Source organism: Asparagus officinalis, chromosome 10 (assembly GCF_001876935.1).
Source record: "Asparagus officinalis chromosome 10, Aspof.V1, whole genome shotgun sequence".
Lineage (NCBI taxonomy): Eukaryota > Viridiplantae > Streptophyta > Magnoliopsida > Asparagales > Asparagaceae > Asparagus > Asparagus officinalis.
The window spans coordinates 13,784,712-13,805,601 of record NC_033803.1 but is presented as its reverse complement, the minus strand read 5'-3'; positions in this window follow the sequence as shown (position 1 = coordinate 13,805,601).

The window sequence follows — 20,890 nt, the reverse complement described above, 5'->3', positions numbered from 1 at the left end:
ATTTTATTAGATGTTGTGGGTGAGTTTTAGGAATGGAAATAGATAAAAATATTATTTTATTGGTTTACTTGTACCGATTTTCTTTTCTTGGTTTTTAGGAAACCAACCAAACGGCCCCTTAGAAAGGATTGATAAGTTGATTTTATCATCAAAAATTTGATGTTAACTTTATGATAGTTTGTACTTGTGATTTGAACAAGATTTTGAGGACTTATCACTCTATTAAAGAGAGTTGATAAGTTGATTTTATCATCAGATGTGTGATATTAACTTGGCAATAATTATACTTATGATTTGAATAAGATTTTGAGGACTTATCACTTTATTGAAGAGAGTTGATAAATTAATTTTATCATCAGAGGTTTAGCATTAACTTGATGATTGCTTGTACTTGTGATTTGAACAAGATTTTTGTGGACTTATCACTCTATTGAAGGGAGTTGATAAGTTGATTTTATCACCAGAGGTGTAATATTAATTTGATGATTGCTGTACTTATGATTTGAACATGATTTTGAGGACTTATCACTCTATTGAAGAGATTTGATAAGTTGATTTTATCATCAGAGGTGTGATATTAACTTGACGATAATTTATACTTGTGATTTGAATAATGTTTTTGTGGACTTATCACTCTATTGAAGAGAGTTGATAAGTTAATTTTGGTTCGAAAAAGCTTGCTATATTAAGAATGAGACAAGCTGAATTCAATCTTATTGGGGATGTTAATCGTCAGAAGTGTAATGTTAACTCGATAATATTTTGTGAATTTTGTAGTTGGCAGATATGTTTTGTTAAACATGACAACTTTTATGGTCATATCACATCTTGTTGGATAAGATTGATAAGTTAGTTGGGGAAGATTTTTACAGTTGATAGAGATATTTTTTTGAACATGACAACATAGAAGATTCGTTACTCTTAATCCAATAAATTCCAAGTAACCAACCCCCAGTCTTGGGCGAATTCAATTTATCCTTTTAAACTTAGCAGTGGAGGAAAAAAGGGGTCTCATGATTTTTATGGATAATATTTCTTGAGAAATTTCTTGTTAATTAGCATCATGAGCCTACCGCCTTTTTGATTAATGAGACGATAAGCTCCATTAGAATAGACTGACTCTACTACGAAGGGTCCTTCCTATTTGAGATTGAATTTCCCTTTTGTCTTGTGCGTCATGACCATTGGCTGTCTAACTGCTAAGACAAGATTGCCTTTCTTAAAGATCCTTTCTTTGCCCTTTTCATTATAAGCTTTTAAGATTCGAACTTGGTATAACTCGATCTGTTGTTGGGCTTGAAGCTGCTTATCGTCTAACGCTTCCAGTTCTTAAAGGCGTAGTCGATATTGTTCTTTATCAATCATCCCGGTTGCAAGAGCAACTCTTAGGGATGAGATTTGAATTTCTAATGGTAGCATGGCTTTACATCTATATACCAAAGAGAAGGGAATAGATTTTATTGGGGTTTTCACCATTGTACGATAAGCCCATAGACATTCGCAAAGTTTTTCATCCTAATCGCGTCGACTTTTATAGATAAACTTTTTGAGAAGCTTCACAATGGTTTTATTGAAAGTTTCTGCAATGCCATTAGCTGGAAGATAATATGCAGTTGATGCGACACTTTGGATTCTAAACTTATTGCAGAATCTATGAAAATTGTGGCCAACAAATTGAGTTCCACTATCTGAACTATTCGTCTTAGTACGCCAAAGTGGTAAATAACATGATGTTTAATGAATTTGATCACGTTTGAAGTCTTGACTTTTTTCAAAGGTATTGCTTTAGCCTACTTGAAGAAGTAATCAGTTACTGCTAAAATAAACCGATGTCCTTTGAATGTTAGTGGGGAGATGGGTCCAACGATATCCATTCCCCACATCTCGAATGGCCAAGACGAAGATGTTGGATGCAGATTCCCTGGTACTTGATAGATGAAATAACCATGGATTTGGCATGCATGACATCGTTTAGCATAATCAACGGTGTCTGCCATCATTTTTGGCCAATAATAGCCAAGTCTTCAGAGTCGATCCCCTAATTTAGATCTGGGTTGATGAGCTCTACCCATTCCGTCATGGGCTTCTTTGAGAGCTTCTTGCGCTTCTTTTCTGGAAATGTAGAAAAGTAAAACTCCATCATGCGATGTTCGATACAAAGTTTTAGAGATCATATTATAATAGAATCGAAGGGCTTTCCGTTTAATGGCAATTGCTTCTTTGGGATCATCGGGTAATATACCGTACAGACATAATCGATATACTAGAATCTCTAGTCCCTCGGTTCGAGATTGATGGAAGTTTCACAGACAATTCCTACTGTTGTCTCTTCTGAGTAATCTTCTAGAGGGAATTTGGGGTGATACAAGTCATGACCTGCGATGAATATCATTGTTTCCTTTGGTGGCAAAGCTAATAAAGTTGCTAGTGAGGCTAAGGCTTCTGCGTAGGTGTTTTAGGTTCATGGAATGTACCCGATAAAGAAGCCCTCAAACTTTTGGGCTAACTTTAGCGCTACGAAGTGCTGTGAGACCAAATCCTCATTGCGCACTTCATATTCTCCTTAAACTTGATTTACAATGAGTTGAGAATTACCGTAAGCCTCTAGATGTCAGATGTTGAGTTCCTCGGCCAACTGCATCCCTAATAACAAAGCATTATACTCTACTATATTGTTGGTGCATGGCTCGGTTAAGGAAAATCCTCTTTGGATCACATGATCAGTTGGAGATACGAGTACTACCCCCACACCAGCTGTGATTCTTCCATCAGGTCTTGCTCTAGACGCACCATCGAAGAACAATTTCCATACTTGTGTGAATTCTTGAGTCACGCAAGCTTCTACAACCTCATCTAGTAAGTCTTCATATAATTTAGAAGAATTGGATACCGAATGGTCGGCTAAGGAATCTGCTAGGGCTTGGTCCTTAATAGCCTTCTGAGGCATGAATTGCATTGTATATTGCGATAAAAGTATCGCCCATTTTGCGAGGTTGTAGTTCAGTGAAGAAGGTTTTGTCATAAGTACCCTCAAATGATTTACTTTGGAAATGATGTGGATCAATTATCCGACCAGGTAGTGTCGCATTTTCTGGACGGTGAACACTAAGGCAGGACATTCTTTTTCCACTGGATTGTACTAGTGCTCAGCTCCGATCATAGTTCTGCTGAGGTAGTAGATTGCATGTTCATGACCCTAATCATTATTCTAAACTAACAAAGCTCCAAGAGAATGATTCATGGCTCTCACATATAATAGGAATGGTTTTCTTGATACAGGGCAACTAGAACGAGCAGTTGGGTAAGGTATCATTTGATTTCCTCAAATGCCTTTTGATAGTATTCATCCCAAACAAATAAGACTCCTTTCTTCATCAACTTTGTGAAGGGCTGGCAGCGTCTCAAGAGATTTGATATGAATCTTCGGATATAAGCCAATCTGCCTTGTAAGCCTCTGAGTTCTTTGATGTTCTTTGGAGGTTGCAGGTCTTAGATGGCCCGAACCTTTTCTAGGTCAATAGAAATTCCCTTAGACATGACTATAAATGAGGAATTTATTGCTGGATACCCCCCAGGAAAGATTTAGTTTGATTCATCTTCAATTGATGTGTTTGCATGATGTTGAATATCATCGTCAGATTTGAAAGATGATCGCCTTTCTTTTGGCTTTTTACCACAATATCATCCACATAACACTCAATCTTCTTATATATGTGTTCATGGAAGATTGTATTCATGGCACGCTGATAGGTTACACCAACGTTCTTTAGTTAGAAGGGAATCATGGTATAACAGTACACCCCTAATGACGTTCTGAAGGTTATGTGTTTTTCGTCTTTAGGATACATTTTGATCTGGTTGTACCATAAGAATCCATCCATAAAAGACATCTCCTCATACCCATAAGTATTGTCAATCATGACATCTGTGATTGGGAGAGGAAATTCATCTTTAGGACATGCTGCATTTAGGTCACAAAAATCAATGCAATTTCTGACCATTCCATTTTTCTTTGGTACAAGAACAATGTTGGCCACCCAATCAAGATGCTCTTCCTCCCTGATGAAACTTGAATCGAAAACCTTTTTAACTTCCGATTTAATTGCTTCCATGATTTTTAGACGGAACCAACGTTGTTGTTGTTTAACGGGTTCCGCATCCGGATCGATATTGAGATGATGCATCACTACCTTTAGGTCAAGGCTAGACATGTATTCGTAACTCAAAGCGAAGACATCTATTTATTCTTTGATGAAAGATACAAGGTCCTCTTTCTCAGATGGTGACAAGCTTTCGCTTACAAAGTTTGGCATGTGATTAGTTTTATCCCCCATATTTATTTTGATCACCTTATCTTCTGTGGGTAGCTCTTCGAAATGCATGTACCATAAAATGTTAAGGTGTTTGATCCAAGGATCGTTAGTTGATTCAATCAACTCTTCATCATTCTCTTCATCATTATTTGGATGACTAGTTGAAGTCAAGTTCACAGACATGCCTTTGAAGATTGCACAAATGCTAACATCGGAGTCCCATGATGATGTTTTGAATGAATGGTCTTGATATAGACATTCACTAGATTCATTTTCTGAAGAGGGGGTGTGGAAACGTAACCTAACACTCTCCTAGTTTTATGCTAATAATCAGGAGGTTTTTCTTCTGGAGTGAAAGATCGAATTGGTGCTCATCTTCCTTTCCTAAAGTTTAAACTTTCCCGATTATTAAAATCATAACCCATATTCTTCATCATATGGAGGAACTTAGACCCATAATGATGTAATTATGAGGATTCGAGGTCATCCTCTAAAACGTTTCTTATTTGATATCTCAGAGTTGATCTTCCCGAAATAGATTAGCTTTTTGCCTTTCTTCTTAGCCGAGACTATGAAGAAGGCTTTCTGCGCGTCTTCTATCTCTTTGAATGTAACGATGGATGATTTGAGCGACATATTAAATGATGCCTCGGCATACAATATATGCCATGGATCTGTACCTGTATATGTATCAATCCTTATTTTATCACATTCAGAAGATACATCAGACATGTAAGCCAAATCAAAATTTTCATTAATATATCACTCATCCTCACTGGATACATTATTATTTTTGAGCTCAGTATGGCTTATTACATCCAAATCCAACTCTCATAAACACTCTTCCTTGGGCTCGAGCTCGATGTCTGCTTCATTACCACTGTTAGGATCATCTTTTGGCTATTCTTGTTCTTAGGAGTCCATGTAGAAGACTGAGTCAGTGTGATAAACTATCACACCTTTAAATGGTTGCCTCTTAGCTTTCGAGGTTCTGACCTCTCCATCATCATTGATATATTTCATCACTTGATGGAGGGTAGACGAGACAATGTAATTTGCATGAATTCAAGGCCGTCCTAATAATAAGTTGTAGGACGTGTTCGTATCTATAATGTAGCAAGTCACCTCCGACTTGAGATCTCCAATCTGACACTTGAGTTTAATTTTGCCCAAGGATCGTGTACTGTTGGCATTGAAGCTAAATATAGTAGTTTGGGTGGAGCTCAGACGATGCAGGGAAATCCCTAAGAATTTCATAACCCTGTACGGCATAATGCTGAGCATGGAGCTCAGGTCGACCTGGACACGATTGAGCTCAGAAGACGTGATATACCCTGTATAATACAAAGGTCTATCATGCTTGTGCTTGATTTGCATATCTTTTTGTGTGAACGATATGCAGGGCAGACTTTGTGCAGCTTATATGCATTGTGCACAAGAAGGTCCTTTTGTAGCTTCTGGGACTATAAAAACTTGTATGATAAAGCTCTCTGTATCCGTTAAAGCTTCAATCAGAGCTATTCTTGTGGACTTGGACAGCCTCAGAAGCTCATAAAGAGTGATCCTGGTAGGAATATTAGCCACCTGTGCCAGGATGTTAAAACAGAAGGGAGTGCTTGATCCCCCAGCTTCTTGTTGGAGAAGGTTCTTATTATAATGAACCTCCTTCTGTTTCTCTTTATCGGGTGACTTCTTGGAAATGGTACCCCTAATCTCTTCAACCTATTTCTCTGCTTTTTGAGCAACTTGATCGTACCTTTTTTAAGTATGTCTTTCCTGACCTAGTGCTAGATCCAGGATTTGCTTCTTATTCGGCGGCAAGAGTAGTTCTTTCCTCTTCTGAGTCGGTGAGAGGGATCAAATGCGTATCATCTTCATTTAGAGAAGGGCTAATCATATTAGAAGATTTAGCCTTGTTTCTCTTCTTCTTTCCTGACACACTTGTCCACTACAGGTCATCAAGTAAATCGGGATGGACCCACATTATCTCTCCTTTCGGAGTAGTAAGGGGTACCAATCCTTTATCTTTCTGACCATACAGATCAGTGTTTCTCAGATGCAGCTCTCCCTTAGGGATAGGGATGATGCTATTAGGAGCTACAATAGGTGGGAAATTTCCAAATTAGACTAACATCATGTTGGTGGATACGGTCTTTTGTTTTGGTTTTAACTTAAGCACTTCGGTGCCAACCAAAGCCTGTAAGATATCCTTAAAGATGTAGCATCTTTTCATTGGATACCCCAACATTCTGTGGTAGAGGCAGTAGTTAGGATCATCCACCTTCCACATCTCTTCAGGTTTCTTAATTTTAGGAAGCTTCAACTAATTTCTCTTCCAAAGTAGCTTAAATAGAGTAACCACATGATCCACTTTGAAAGAGTACTACGTGGGTGCTCTTGATTGACCCGATGCCTTGCCCTGCTTAGCAGGTGGTGATTGAGTATTAGCTTCAATGACCAAGGTTTCTTTCCCATTGATCGAAAAGCATTGCCTTGGCCACGTTGCACCGATTTCTTTTGCTTGCCTCATTCTTCGGCTTTGATCCTAGCAATAATTTTTTTTAGCATGTTCACGTTGGGAGACTAGCTGTTTCCAGGAATGTCACTCTACTCTCCTATTTGGGCTAGGAGATTAGTCTGCAAGTTGTGTCGACAGGTCTCCACCAGGGTAGACTGTATCATACCCATCGAACAACACAAAACCATGCTTTAGAATCTTCGATGAAGGCTTTAATGGGTTCCCCTTTCTTCTACTTGGTGGAGAGAAGAGAAGGGACAGAGACTTCCGTATCATCCTCTAAGAATCTAGCCAGGAACAATCTTTCTAGATCCACCTACTTCTGGATAGATCCTATAGGCAATTTCATAAACCATTCAAAGACGACCCCTTTAAGGGTGCTATGAACAAATGAGTCAGTACAGTATCATTTGCTACTACATTCCCAAGTAGATGTGTCAGTTTGGTGATCTCGTACCGTCAAAAGCTTGCAGGGTTGGGACTTTAAATTTCAAAGGATAAAGGGCTCTATCCCATTAGGCTAGATAGGGCCTAATAACTCCCTCATCTTGGAGCTCGTTTCTATTAGTAATGTCATTGAGCGGGTTTTCAGTTCTTTCATTTTGGCCGACTGAGGATTTTGCTCATTCTTGGTCTCTTTCCCATCTTCAGAGGAAGATTCTATGTAGTGAGCTTCTTGATCAGAAGTTTTGATCACTTTTTCCTTTCCCTTTGATGAAGATAATCTTGCTCTTCGAGAAGATTCATGCCGAGGTGGCGATTCTACTTTTTGGGACTTGTCCTTGTCTGCAACAATTTAGGCCATCAAGATTCGAAGTTCATTGATGGTCTCTTGCTGTGATTTGAGCATGTCTTGCTGCTCATTGAGTCTCTTCATGAGATCTTTAGGGTTTTCCGCCATATAAGCGGATCTCCCATGTTCTACGAAAGAACTAGAGGATTGAGACTCTGAGATGGCTGAATGTTCATCATTAGATTTAATTCCTTTAGCCAATCTCTGATAATTGACAAGGTGTATAACTCCAGTTTGACTCCAAGTGTGTTGATAGATTCCATCAGACTCACTCGGGATCCCTTTCAAGCCAGGAGATCGGTTCTCTTCTGACTCTTAGGAGCTAGATATTGATGACCTCCCTCTACCAATCATATTAATAGTAACTCCAGGATAATCATCTTCTAAAGTTTTCTTCTTGTGAGAACGCCGTTGCTTATTGGGCAAAGAGACATTAGTCAGTCGGTCAAACCTCAATGGTCTTGATGTAGGTGCACAACATTGGCATCCTAGGAGAACCGTAGAAACCAATCATTCACATTGGCATGAGCAAGCGACTTATTGTATCGGTCTTTCTCTCGATATGAATTCTCTCAAATCTGTTACAGGGACTCGAGAAGAGTTACCCAGTGAACGTGAGATTTGAATTGGAAAACCCTATCTATAGTTAGACTAGAATGGTTCTTGATGAACATGGATCTTAAATCCATGTTGGTCCTTTTGAACACGACGGGCCATATCACATTTAGTATTAATAACACGAGAATCGTGTTCTAACACTAAAACACGAGGGTCGCGTCGAGGAATAAGAACGCGAAGGTCGCATTGAGGAGTAGAAACGTGAGGGTCACGTTTGAAAGAAGAAACATGAGGGTCACTTTTGGCACTTGGAACATGAGGTTCGCATTTAGTAGTTGAAACACAAGGGTTGCATTTTAATTAAGCTGCATGGAGCTAACGTTCGCGTTCAACACAGAGTTGTCCTCCGCGTTCTAATTGCAGGACGCAGAGTTAACCTCCACATTCAGGTTTGGCAACACGAGGGTCGTGTTCTGTGATCAAAACGCAAGGGTCACGTTCTTTAGTGGTAACGTGAAGGTAGCATTTAGAAACGCGAGGCTCGTGTTTAGCAGTAGAAACACGAGGGTCAAATTTAGTAGAAACACGAATGTAGCGTTGATCAATTGATTGGCTATCTCAGAGTTGTGCACGTCGCATGGATCATCTTCTTCGATAAGCAACATTCCTCCTTGCCCGAGTTAGGGCTTGTGCAGTGACGTCACCATCTATACTAATCATCAACATAGATCTCTTGCGACTCAATACCCGTTGTTTTGGCATGTGTAGGGTCTCTAACTCGGTTGACGAGTTCAGTTGAAGCCAGGTCTTCTCCTTCAGAGAGGGGACTGTATGAACAGTATGACCCTAAGGAGAGACACTATCATGGTGAGTCAACAGTAGGAGGAACCTTAGTCTCCTTAGAGACTTTACGAATCTTACACATAGCCTTAGGGCTAAGGGATCCGGAGGAGAGAAACTCCTCAAACTTGGCTTGGTTGAACTCAACAATCAAAGTTTCGATAGTAGTTCCCACGAGTTTAGTGTCGGATTCTGTCACCACTTCTTCATCGGTGAAAAAGTTATTCCCCAGCAAAGTAGCCATCTTTTATTTGCGGGAAAATTTTAAAGAAAATTGATAAGAAATGTTATTAATTCTCCCTAACTGACTTAGGAAAAGAACAAATACAATCTGTCTTTGCAATCTTTCTCTAACTGATTTCGAAAAAAAGAAATTACAAACTTCTTGATCAGTTTCCTAATTTACAAAAGAGAGAAGGATGGATCTCCCACTTTGTTTAAGGTTGGGTTCTTCTTGGTGGCAATGAGAGTTTGATTCTTGTATCCCGTTGACGACCGAACTCACCACTTCGTGGAACTTTGTCTACTCTTCTTGAATTAATGTCGGGAAGAACTTGCAAGGCAAGTTTAGAACTCTAAACGAGTTTAAGAACTCTATGAGAGAGTTAATTTTAGAAAAAATAATAATCATTTTTAACTAAAATAAGCTAAACAGTCGATCTCAAAGTTCTTCAACCGAAAATGGTTCAAAAAGCCAAGCCAAATGATCTCAAAAGCTCCAAAAAAAAGCTTTTCAATGATCTAACAAGCTCCTCCCTTTTTAGCTGTATATCCCGCTATTTATAGGGTTTAAGGGGTGTAACCGACCCCTTAATTCGCTCCATAATGGGGACATAATTGCCCTATTAAGTGGGTAACCTTTTAAGTAATTTAAAATGTTCAAACGCGACATCCGCGTTCTAGCTTCAATACGCGGGGGTGGACCCTTGCATTTGGCTTTTGAAATGCGAGGGTGAGCTCCGTGTTTGGAGTTCGAAACGCGGGGGTGAGCTCCGTGTTTGGAGTTCAAAACGTTGAGGTGAGCCCCTCATTTGGAGTTTGGAATGCGAGGGTGAGCTTCGCATATGGAGCTTGAAACGCAAGGGTGAGCCCTACGTTTAGAGTTTGGAACGCGAGGGTGAGCCCCGTGTTTGCTCTTGAAGAGATCCTCAATTGTAATCTATTATTTTCTTCAAAATTTGCTAGGATTGTTAGCTTGTAATCTTTATATTTGGTTCTTAGAAATGTGAGAGTTGTCAATTTGTAACTCTCTATTTTCATGAAAGTCGTTAGGTTGTAACTTTCATCACTAGTGTTTTGCGGGGACCATACTCTTTTTATCATATTTTATTATAGATTTATTAAGCATAGACTATCAAACCACTTAAGGAAAGCATAACCAATCAAATTATCATCTAAGCAAAATTAACATTCATGAAAATAGCAACAACTAAATAGTAATTCTAGAATTCCTCCTACCAATTAGTTCTCTAGTTGATTATCCTAAACATGATTATTTTAAGTACAAGAAAGTAATTCACAATTCATAAAAGAAATTAAACTAGTTTTATGTAATTCTAATATTCCTACAAGAATTAGTTCCATATCTTAGAAAATAAAAATAAAGAAACAAAGTTTGAGAATGAAAATAAAAACTAACTTCAAAGAGGGTTCTAGTCTCTCGCTGAAAATAAAAAGTAACTCCAAAGAGGGTTCTCGCCTCTAAGTGAGATAATAAAAGGAAAAAATGAACAAAAACAAAAACTAATTTCCAAGAGGGTTCTAGTCTTTTGGTGAATAGTGAAAGAAAATAAAATCTAAAGTATGCAAGAAAATAAATATATACTACAAAATAATTATAGGAAAATAAAGATATTAAAGGAAATCTACTCTACAAGACATGAAAATAAATCTAATTCAAGAGGGTTCTAGTCCCTTAAATATCTAAAGCAAAAAAAAAAAAAAAAATATTACAAGAAAATTAAAAAGATAAAAGAGAAAATTTACATTCCAAGAGGGTTCTAGCCTCTTGATGAAGGCAAATCTTTACCTTGATCTTTATCTTCATCTCATCTTCTTCTTCATCATCTAAAAAAGCGAAGAAAAAAATATGAAGAGGTGAAAAAATAATTTTATTAATTACAACAAAAAATTATAATTTTGGAAGGTCTTCTCAATTAAGAGTAACCCTCCACTCCGAATGGAATTATTATAAAATTTTTCACACTCAAACCCCTCACCATTTACGCCTATTTATAGCTTATAACAATGAATGAGAACCTTTAGATTTTACTTGGAGATTAATGATTAAATCACAGTCATAAAATAGTTTCTGTTGTGAACCAATCGGTTGGTCAATTGATTGGCTAATCGGTTAGTCAATCGATTGGTTTGCGAATATTTGGTTTTTTGTTTGTTGATTTCTTAACCTAATTTCTTCATGGTTCCTAGAGGTTTTTTTGGGACTTCTTTTGTCTTTATATTTAGGCTTCAATACATGGTGGAAAATTAGGAAATTTGATTATTTTGGGTTTTTATTCAATAATCTCCATTAACCTGTAAATTAAGATAAAACAAGTTATTAGTGATATATTTATTTAAAGAAGATAGATAACAAGGGTGTAAAAATATAATAAAAATATGAATATCACATGTTGAGAAAGAATTTATGGGTAAGCTATACAGCCATTTTTTGGCTTTGTCCATGAGAGCAAATGGAATAAATCTAAGCTTAATTGCATCCTCAAATAGTTTCCTAGTTCTAATCATAAGACAAACGTCCGCAAATTGTGAGATAAAATGTAAACATCTTCCATTTCATTTTCTAGGAATTTCTAAAGAATTTTTATGAAGTGGGGTCTAAGCACAAAATTAGTTTCATTGATATCGTGTAGCTTAATGCAAGATGAGATTGCATTCCTAGTGAGATAACACATATCTTGAATAACAGGTGGATTAGGATTAACCATTTTTTTTTCTCAAAAAATTAGTTCAACATGGATTAAATGATTAGTATTATCACTAATACAAACTCTTATATACTAAAAAAATCTTTCTGGATTTTTTATCTAAGAAGAAAATTAGAAAAAATAAGATCTAGGAAAAAAATCAAACCGCACCAGATAAATGTAGATTATTAAAAATTTATTCTCCCAATTAGTTATCTAGTTGATTATCCTAAACATGATCATTTTAAGGACAACAAAACAATTCACAAATCATAAAAGAAAAACTAGTTTCATACACTTATAGAATTCCTATAATATTTTAATTACACATTTTAGAAAATAAAAACAAAGAAGTAAAATCTAGACAAGAGAGCATGAAATAAAGAGAATAAAAATACAAGAACAATAAAAACTAATTACAAAAATAAGAGTAAGAACAAGAAAATAAAATTTAAACTATGAGCATAAAAGTAATCTAAAATACAAAAAATAAAAGAGCATAAATGAATTCTAAACTATGCAAGAAAAGAAATCTATACTACAAAATAAAAATACAAGCAAATAATAAAAACATGAACTAAAATCTACTCTATAAGAAATCAAAATAAATCTGATCTAATCTACTAACATAAAAAGAAAAATATAATAAATCCTAAAACATGAATATCTAAAGCAAAAAAATAAAAGAGAAATGAGAAAACTTACATTTACGAAGAGTTCTAGCCACTTGAAAGTAAATTTTTATTTTCATCTTTAGTTTCATCTTTATCAGTCAATAAAGAGAAGAAAAGAAAATACTGAAGAGGTAAATTTTTTTATTAATTATAAATAACGTTTTTAATTTTGGAAGGTCTTTTTAATTAAGAGTAACACCCCACTCCAAATGGAGTTTTACAAAAATTTTCAAACCCTAAACTCTCACTTTCTTACCCCTAGAGTATTACAATTAATATTAGCTATTAGATTAACTTAATCCTCAAGTTACACAATTTTAAACTTTAATTTATAATTGTATACTAAGTATTGATACTAGTATCGATACGGCTATCGATATTTGTATCGATACCCATATGGATACTTCATTAGCTTTTTTTTCCTTTAACTGAATTTCTCTGGGCTTAAATAAGGTTTGAGATATGAGAGATTTGAGTTCTTTTTGGGCTCTTATTCTTTAATCTTTATTTCCTGCAAATTAAGATAAAAATGCTTGTTAGCAAATATTTTATTCAAAATAAGATAGGTAATAAGTATATAAAAGTGTAATAAAATATAATGATCCATAATACTTAAATAAGCAGTTCTTATGGCACATCTTAGCTTGCAATTTTCTTTCATATTATCGTGCTCCACCATCTAGATCTAGATGAAAAGGAAGAGACATATGTTGGGGATTCAGAACAATCAAATCGAACCCTTGCCCTTTCATACCTTGTGTTTGAGAGTAGGAAAGTAGGAAAGTAGGAAAAATTATAGCAAATAAAAGATAAAAAATTATAGGAAAGTAAAAAAGAAAGAACACACCAGATTTAACGAGGTTCGGCAATCGTGCCTACGTCTTCAGATAGCTTGAATTGGCTTCCAAAGGGCGTGCTAACCTTAGTATTCTGCATGTTAAACCTCTAAAGTACCTTCTCGATATATTCAGCTTGACTCAACCTCAACTTTCTTTCTGCTTTATCTCTACTGATTCACATCACTAGAATCTGTTTTGCTGCACCCAGATCCTTCATAGCAAACTCCTTTGCTAACCGCTTCTTCAAGTTGTTTATCTCCTATAAACTCGGTCCTGCAACTAATATATCATTAACATACAATAACAATATGATAAAACTAGACTCAAACCTCTTAATATAGCAGCAATGATCTAAATTACATCTTCTGTAGCCATTGTTCTGCATGAAGTTGTTGAACTTCTTGTACCACTGTCTCGGGGCTTGTTTCAATCCGTACAAGCTCTTCTTGAGCTTATACGCCATCTCTTCCTTTCCTTCTTCAATGAAGCTAACATGTTACTTCATATAGATTTCTTCATCTAAATCACCATGATGAAAGACAGTCTTCACATCTAACTACTCAAGGTAGAGATCTTCTGCAGCTACTAAGGTTAACACCACTCTGATGGTGATGAGCTTCACAACGCTTCAGGACTAATCTGGCCTTGTATCTTTTGCTTCCATTACTCTCCTGCTTGACTCGATAGACCCATTTGTTATGTAAAACTTTCTTCTGTATATGTAGCAAGATTAACTCCCATGTCTCATTAGTATGTAGAGAATCCATCTCCTCTTACAGCACATGCTCCCACTATTGAGATTCACTCACTTGCATAGCCTCCTCATAGCACTCCGGTTCTCCACTATCTATCATAAGCAAATAATCAAGTGATGAAAGATATCTAGGATTCTGTTTGGGTACCCTAGATGACCTCCTAAGCTCCACGCCCTGGGTAGTCATCTCTGCACCTGGAGCCTCCTCCGTTCTTCAATCAAAATTGACTTTGTCGCCCCCATCTGAAAGTTCCTCCAAATCCATATACTCGGATTATAGTCATAGTGTTGCTTCCACTATTTTGGCTATCATTAGCATTGTTTTTGTTCTTGTACATCACCTCCTCATTGAATATCACATCCCTACTTCTAATGATCTTCCTGTTATTCTCATCCCAAAGATGATACCCAAACTCATCAATACCTTATCCAATGAATGTGCACTTCTGTGACTTAGCCTCTAGCTTGTCCTTGACATGGTCACTGATATAAACAAATGTTACATAACCGAATACTCGCAAATGTGAGAGATTGATATTCTTTCCACTCCAAACCTCCTATGGAATCTCGTAATCTAATAAAACTAATGGCCAATGATTAATCAAGTATGCTGTTGTATGCACCGCATCCGTCCAAAATGTATTAGGTAGACCTGCATATAATCGCATGCTCCTGGCATGCTCCGTCAATGTCCTATTTATCCTCTCTACAACACCGTTTTGCTACGCCGTCCCTGAAGTAGTCCTCTCACGAATTCCATTTAGAGCACAAAACCTCTTGAACTCCTCCAGATCGTATTCTCCATCGTTGTCTGATCTTAGACACTTCATGATGCGGCATAAACATGTACCAAAAAGGTTGCAAGTGCACAACCGTGTCAAGTTATAGTATTTAAGATATCGATCCCACGAGGAAGGTGTTTTGTAGGAGAAAATATAAAATCGGTTCTTATGTTGTGTGTGTGACAAGTAGGAGTGATAAGTGAATGTGATTGTGGAGAGATAGAGAGAGTGGAAGTGATAGTGTGTAAATCGGCACGAGATATATGTGAGAGTGGATGTGACCAAGAATGAATATGATCAATAAGGCAAGAAGGAAAAGGAAAATAAAAATAAAATTCAAGAATAAAAGAAAATGCAAGAAATTAAAGATGGTGGATTCAATTATAGATATGGGTAATCTACAATTGAACCCACTTCTTAGAAAAGGGTGATTCCCTAGAGGGTTCTAGCCTAAAGGCGAATCAAACAAAATAAAAATAAACAAAAAGAAAAACTAAACCCAAGAGGGTTCTAGCCTCAAGGTGAATAGTATAAGAAATTAAAATCTAACTACAAAATAAAGTGCAAAATCTAAACTATAAAATAAAATTGCAAGAATTAAATGCAAGAAATTAAATCTATTCTATAAGCATGAAATAAATCTAAGGCAAGAGGGTTCTAGCCTCTTGGCTATTTAACAAGAAAATAAAATCTAAACTACAAGCATAGAAATAAATCTACACTAATAAGCAATAAAAAGGAAATAAAAGAGAAAAAGGAAAGAAAATGCAAACCTCTAAATAATTCTTCATCTCCATCTTCATCATCCAACAAAGAGAAGAAATATTTAAAGTGGTGAAAAAATTATTATTATTAATTGCAACTAAAGTTACAATTTTGGAAGGCCTTCTCAATTAAGAGTAGCCCTCCTCTCCAAAAGGAGTTTACAAAATTTTCACACCTCTAACCCCTCACTCTCTACCCCTATTTATAGTAAACATCAGTGAATGAGAGCCATTGGATCAAACTTGAGCCCCAAGACAAGCAAAATCAGCCATTGACGCGCGCTACAGTAATCTGGCATCGATACAGGCATCGATGCAGGTATCGATATCTCCATCCTCATCATTCAACAAGAGGAGAAAGAACAAATTTAAAGAGGAAAAAATTATTTTTATTAATTGCAACTAAAGTTACAATTTTTGGAAGGCCTTCTCAATTAAGAGTAGCCCTCCTCTCCAAAAGGAGTTTACAAAATTTTCACACCTCTCACCCCTCACTCTCTACCCCTATTTATAGTAATCTTCAATGAATATGAGCCATTGGATTTGTCTTGAGCCCCAAGCAACAATCTCCACCTTTGAATTTGCTTTTTGTTCTTCTCTAGCCCAACATCCATATGATTTTCAAAAGAAAATGAAAGTCCAAATATTGCAGCCGGTCCATGAAGAATCCAAAAGCCCATTCATGTTAAAAGCCAATTCATGTGATTAAAATCTTTAAAATCCAAAGCTCAAAGCCGGTCCATGAACATATGATTTTCGGCCCATTCATTTGATTAAAATCAAAAGCTCCAAAAAGATGCAGCAGGTCCATGATTTTTCGTTGATTGAAGAGCTGCAGCAATTAAGTTTAAAAACAAGTCCGGTCTTGTTCATTTTTGGCCTTGCAAATCCAACTAAAACCGGCCCATGGAGTTTTGATTTCAAAATCAAAGTTTGCAGCCCATTCATTCCCATTTGATTTTCAAAATAGAAAATAACATTCCGGCCCAATTCAAATCTTTAACATCCAAGTCCAAAACCGGCACTTTCTCCAAGTCCGGTCCACCTCTGCACTTTCTCCAAGTCCATGAAAATCAAATCTGCACTTTCTCCAAGTCCGGTAGCTTCATTGTCCGGTCTCCTATGCAGCAAGGTCAAGCAATCTCCTGGATTCATCAAAAGAAAATCAAAATAGGCCCACTTGCATTTGAGTCCTTGTGAAATTCAAAACTGCAGCAGGTCCACATTTCCCTTGGTGTAATCTTTTTGCTTTGGCCTTTAAAAAAGTCGAAAATTGCACTTAGGCTTCTTGAATCATTTCTTCATTTAATCCATGGGTTTTTGTTGAGAGATGGGAAGTTGAGATTTATTCTTCATTAACCTGCAATTAAAAGATAAAAATAATTATTAGTGGTATATTTATTCATATAAAATAGATAATGAGGGTATAAAATTGCAATAAAATGTGATTATCAAATACCCCCACACCTAAACTTTTGCTAGTCCTCTAGCAAAGAAAATAAAAAGAAAATTCTAACTCACTTTCGCAGGAATCGCGGTTGTATTTAGCGTATACAACAAGCCTTTAAACCCCTAGGTTACCCTAGTGGACGAGTTGTAGTCTCGTGAGGGGTTGCAGTGAATATACCCACAAAATTCTGTCCAAATTAAAGAAGTCAGTAAATAACTAAATTCACTTGATAACTTTTAGATAATCTAATTGGAGCCAGTTATCACTCAAGAAAACATTTTTATATATAACTCTAAGGTATATTTTCAAGAAAATCTTCTCATTGTAGCAATACAAAACCAAGCCAAACTTAGAAATTTAATTTAAAAGTTTTGAAAAGAACATGCTAACTCTTTGTTTCAAATAATTTTCAAGTTGCTTGATTTAAAATATTTTCCAAGACCATATATACAACTATAAAACATTTATAAATTTTTTTTATTATTATTATATATATATATATTTTTTAACTCTTTCATCCTTGGTGATTTTTTTTCTACTTTAACGGGCTTTCTAAGTGACCTTTTAACGAGTTTTGGGCCAATGGATCCCAACCCAAATGGGCTTAGGTCATTAAGTATGGAAATACTCCTTGGGCTTAATTACTCGGTCAGCTTAGGCTTTATAGAATCACCTTGAATTCAAGAGTTTTTTTTTTGGTGCCCATTTTTCGCACTCTTCTTTTGCAAATATTATTATTATTATTATTATTTTTGTATATGTATATATATTTTGAAAATATGTAAATCAAGACACTTTTGAAAAATTATTTTCAACTCTAAGTTAAGCATGCAAAAATTTCATTATTTTAAATAAAAGTCCAAGTTAAGGCTTAAGTAAAGTATACTACTTTGAAAATCATTTCTTAAGAAATTTATTTAGAGTTTTCATAAAAAGTGAACTTAAGTAAATAACTAACTAGGGATTAGAAAATTTCAAATTTATCAAATAAATCAATTATTACATAACTCTATCAATTTGGCAAGTGACGATATTTTTATAAAAAAAAATTTAAGAAAAAGGAAAAAAAGAAAAAATAACTAATTCTCACCCCCACACCTAAATTTTGCATTGTCCTCAATGCAAACTCTATGATGCATAAAGTAAAAAAGATAAAAAATGAAGCACTTACATTTGAATGCAAACTCTATGATGCATAAAGTAAAGTAGATAAGAAGTGAAGCACTTACATTTGGTCGGCTGATAAAAATCTGCAATTACCTTTGGTCTGAGGAGGATGAAAACAAAAATTTATTCTTCTTTCTTTTTTTTCTTCTTTTTTTTTCTTTTTTTTCTCTTTTTTCTTTTTTTCTTTTTTTTTGAAAACTGAACAAGAAATTCTCATGTGAGAGAAGAATAAATTCTTTTTATTATTCTGAAATAAACAAAATAAACAATGTAGAATGAAATATTCAACATGAAGAGTTCCTGTTGTACATTGAATCCTACCTTATTGCTGAAAATTCTCCCACTGATTTTAAACAATTTCAACATGATATAAACAATAATGTGCTGAAATTCTAAGCATTCCGGGGTGTTCAATGATTTTTGTGGCGATGGAAGGTAGGTATTATTGGTGTCATGCATATTGGACTTAGATTCTTGATTTGTGAATGTTTGTTCTCTAACAACCAATTTTTCTTTAACAATTTCTTCAACCCCAAGATTTATGGTTGATTTGTAAAAATTTGGTTGTTGTTTATTTTCCAAAAATCTTAGTTCATCAAGAAAGAGTTTTTCAAAATTCAGTTCAAAACAGCAATTGTCCAACACAGTTTCTTTATTTTGACAAACCCGATCTGCTTCTCCTAATATTTTTAGCTCCTCACCGAAAATTTCCTCAAAACTTAGATCTGACTCTTCTTCTTCTTCCCTCGGTCTTTCCTGAATTGAATTATCAGGGGAAGAATGAATTGGAACAAGAATTTGGCTTAAAGGTGTTCTTTCCTGATTATCGACCTGTTTTCCTGACTGTAGTGCATTCATTTGAGTGTCCTTAGGATTGACCACGGGTTGACTCAGAATTTCTCCTTCCTCTACTTCACTTATGGCACTAGCTAGTTGATCAATATGGGTTTCTAATCTAGCTAGGGCTTGAGTGTTAGAGTTAAGTATGAGTTCGGTTGATTGCATAAAGGAGTTCATCGTGTAGGATGTTTGAGTTAACATATCCGTGGCTAGTGTGGAGGCCTTAATAATGATTTCAAAACCTTTTTCCAAAAAATTGAGACGTTCATCATGATCTGTATCAAGAGGAGTGTGAGTTACAACTTGATGATGAGGAGACTGATTTTGATGTGACAGATTGGGTTGTTGAAATTGTGGATGAGAATTGAAAGGAACTGTGTTTTCCCTAGGAAAATGTTGGGTCAAAGAGGGAGTGAAGTTTTGAGTTTCGGAGTGGTTTCCCTGATTCCATGCAATGTTTGTGTAACTTGCCCAACCTGGGTTGTAGGTTGGAAAAAATGGATCATTTACCGAATACTGATATGGACTCTCTACAAACTCCCGGACTTCATTGGAAATTTCAATTTTATTGGGATAACATAAATTTTGAAAAACTTGTGGATTATCCATTTGTTCAAAATGAATTTGTTGATGTGTATTGTCCCTAATCCACATTTTGCATGCACCAAAAAAAATTTTTTTTTTTGGAAAAATAAAAGTTAGTTTTTTTAAGAAGAAAATGAAAAATCCTAACTAAAACAAATCAAAATCAATCATTTTTCAATCACTCTAACCTAACTAAAACAAATCAAAATCAATCATTTTTCAATCACTCTAACTCTAGGGTTAAGCCTAACTCAACTAGACTAGCTCCTAACCAAAAATTCCTTAAGTGAAAAGATAAAAGTTTTACCCGGGTAGTTAGCCAGGTAAGGATAGTACTAGAGGGTGATCAGAGATCAATTAAGTACCTCTTTCCTTGCGGAGCGCTTTACGCAACCCCTAAACCTTGCCTTAGACACCAACTAATCCAAGAAAACTTAAACCGGTTCACTTAAGGATTCTTTGTTCCTTATTGAGCTCGAATCCTTAGGGCCAACGTCTAATGAGTTTTATTAGGCTTGGGTGGTGTAGTGAGGAATTAGTGATTTTTGGGCTAAGGAAAGGGTGATGAAATCCCTCACCTTATCTTGATTATGGGGTTTTGCCCTTAAAAATATTTTGAAGTGTGTGCCAAATCAAGATGCTCAAATCACTTGGTGAATTCCTACACTATATGAAATGCAACCCTATGAATTAAAAGCAACTAAAAAGGGATGGGAAAAAAAAAATCTTTTTTTTTAGGGTTAACAATCAAACAAATGAAAAGGGGGGATTTGTTTGAATTTATTATCTTGTTAGTAAATGTCAAAGTGAAGGGTGAATTTTATTATGGTCAACAGAAATAAAATCTTTTTTTTAAGATCCTAATTGTCACTAATTGTGAGAAACTAACTAAAGGTGTAGAATTGAAAATATAAGGAAGAAGACTTACCACAAGCGAATATCCAATTCCTCAATCTCCAATTCTTGATCTTTAATCTCCAAGTAGTTCTTTCTCAATAAACACACAAGTTAAAGAACCAAAATAATTAAAACCTACTTAAGCACCTTCCCCGGCAACGGCGCCAAAAACTTGATGCGGCATAAACA